General features: G+C 35.7%; 1 non-coding gene across 1 annotated transcript; it reads left to right on the forward strand.

Moving 5' to 3' along the window:
• The first annotated feature begins 1,431 nt into the window (after window positions 1-1,431).
• On the forward strand, window positions 1,432-1,539 carry LOC127742822 (small nucleolar RNA R71). Its single transcript, XR_008004212.1, has one exon. It is a non-coding gene; the product is annotated as a small nucleolar RNA R71 (small nucleolar RNA).
• The last annotated feature ends 1,309 nt before the right edge of the window (window positions 1,540-2,848 follow it).

A 2,848-nucleotide genomic window follows, 5' to 3' on the forward strand; every position in this document is an offset into this window, starting at 1 on the left:
CACAGCTTTTGCTGTGGTTAGGAAAGGTCTGCCAAGGATGATGGATTCATCCTCATCTTTCCTAGTGTCTAGGATTATAAAATCAGCAGGGATGTAAAGGCCTTCAACCTTTACTAGCACGTCCTCTACCTGTCCATAAGCCTTTTTCATGGATTTGTCTGCCATCTCTAATGAAAATTTGGCAGCCTGTACCTTAAAGATTCCCAGTTTCTCCATTACAGAGAGTAGCATTAAGTTTATGCTTGACCCCAGGTCACACAAAGCCTTCTCAAAGTTCATGGTGCCTATGGTACAGGGAATTATGAATTTACTAAGATCCTGTTTCTTTTGAGGTAAAGTGTGCTGAACCCAGATATTTAGTTCATTAATGAGCAATAGAGGCTCATCCTTCCAAGTCTCATTACCAAATAGCTTGGCATTCAGCTTCATGATTGCTTCTAAATATTGGGAAACTTGCCCTTCAACAATGTCTTCATCTTCTTCAGAAGATGAATAGTCATCAGAGCTCATGAATGGTAAAAGGAGGTTCAATGGAATCTCTATGCTCTCTAGGTGAGCCTCAGATTCCTTAGGTTCCTCAAAGGGGAACTCCTTATTAGTCAGTGAACGTCCCAGGAGGTCTTCCTCACTAGGGATCATTGCCTTTCCACTCTCTCCAGGTTCGGCCATGTTACTCACAGTTATGGCCTTGCACTCTCTTTTGGGGTTCTCTTCTGTATTGCTTGGGAGAGTACTAGGAGGAGTTTCAGTGACTCTTTTACTCAGCTGGCCCACTTGTGCCTCCAAATTTCTAATGGAGGACCTCATTTCATTCATGAAACTTATAGTGGCCTTAGATAGATCAGAGACTATATTTGCTAAGCTAGAGGGGCTCTGCTCAGAATTCTCTGTCTGTTGCTGAGAGAATGATGGAAAAGGCTTGCTATTGCTAAACATGTTTCTTCCACCATTATTAAAGCCTTGTTGGGGCTTTTGTTGATCATTCCATGAGAAATTTGGATGATTTCTCCATGAGGGATTATAGGTGTTTCCATAGGCTTCACCCATGTAATTCACCTCTGCCATTGCAGGGTTTTCAGGATCATAAGCTTCTTCTTCAGAAGATGCTTTTTTAGTACTGTTGGATGTATTTTGCAATCCATTCAGACTCTGAGAAATTAAATTGACTTGTTGAGTCAACATTTTATTCTAAGCCAATATGGCATTCAGAGCATCAATTTCAAGAACTCCCTTCCTCTGAGGTGTCCCATTACTCATAGGATTCCTTTCAGAAGTGTACATGAACTGATTATTTGTAACCATGTCAATGAGTTCCTGAGCTTCTGTAGGTGTTTTCTTTAGGTGAATGAATCCACCTGTAGAATGGTCCAATGACATCTTAGATAATTCAGACAGACCATCATAGAATATATCCAGGATGGTCCATTCTGAAAGCATGTCAGAAGGACACTTTTTGGTCAGTTGCTTGTATCTCTCCCAACCTTCATAGAGGGATTCACCTTCTTTCTGCCTGAAGGTTTAAACATCAACTCTAAGCTTGCTCAACTTTTGAGGAGGAAAGAACTTGGCTAAGAAAGCTGTGACCAGCTTATCCCAAGAGTTCAGGCTATCTTTAGGTTAAGAGTCCAACCATATTCTAGCTCTGTCTCATACAGCAAAAGAGAAAAGCATAAGCTTATAGACCTCGGGATCAACTCCATTGGTCTTAACAGTATCACAGATCTATAAGAATTCAGTTAAGAACTGAAAAGGATCTTCTGATGGAAGTCCATAAAACTTGCAATTCTGTTGCATCAGAGAAACTAATTGAGGCTTTAGCTCAAAATTGTTTGCTCCAATGGTAGGGATTGAGATGTTTCTTCCATGGAAGTTGGAATTTGGTGTAGTAAAGTCACCAAGCATCTTCCTTGCACCTCCACCATTATTATTGGTTTCGGCCATCTCTACTTCTTTTTCGAAAATTTCAGTAAAGTCTTCTTCAAAGTGTTGTGTTTTAGCTTCTCTTAGCTTCCTCTTCAGAGTCCTTTTAGGTTCCGGATCAGCTTCAACAAGAATGTTCTTATCCTTGCTCCTGCTCATGTGAAAAAGAAGAGAACAGAAAAGAAGAGGAATCCTCTATGTCATAGTATAGAGATTCCATTATGTGAGTAGAATAAGAAAAGAATAGAAGAATGAGAAAATTCGAACACAGAGGAGAAGAGAGGGTTCGAATTTTGAGATGAAGAGAAGTGTTAGTAAATGAATAAATAAATAGAAAAAGATGAGAGAGAGATGGAATTCGAATATTAACCAAAAGGAAAAGGGAAAATATTTTTGTTTTTATTTTAAAATTTAGTTAGAATTTGAAAGTTAAGAGAAGAAATAAAATTAAAATTAAAATTTGAAACAATTAGTTATTTAAAAAGAATTTTGAAAAAAGGTGAGAATTTTCGAAAATTAGAGAGAGAAAAGTAGTTAGGTGGTTTTGAAAAAGATAAGAAATAGTGAAACAAACAAAAAGTCAATTAGTTAGTTGAAAAAGATTTGAAATTCAATTTTGAAAAGATAGGAAGTTGAAAATATTTTTGAAATTAAAATTGATTACTTGACTAACAAGAAACTAAAAGATATGATTCTAGAATTTAAAGATTGAACCTTTCTTAACAAGAAAGTAACAAACTTCAAATTTTTGAATCAATCACATTAATTGTTAGTAAAGTTTTCGAAAATTATGAAATAAAATTAAGAAAAAGATTTTGAAAAATAATTTTAAAAAAAATTTCAAAAATATTAAGAAAAAATGAAAAAGATTTGATTTTTGAAAAAGATTTGAAAAGATAAGATTTTTAAAAATAAAATCTTGACTTGA

This window comes from Arachis duranensis, chromosome 1 (assembly GCF_000817695.3).
Source record: "Arachis duranensis cultivar V14167 chromosome 1, aradu.V14167.gnm2.J7QH, whole genome shotgun sequence".
In the NCBI taxonomy this organism is placed as follows: Eukaryota; Viridiplantae; Streptophyta; class Magnoliopsida; order Fabales; family Fabaceae; genus Arachis; species Arachis duranensis.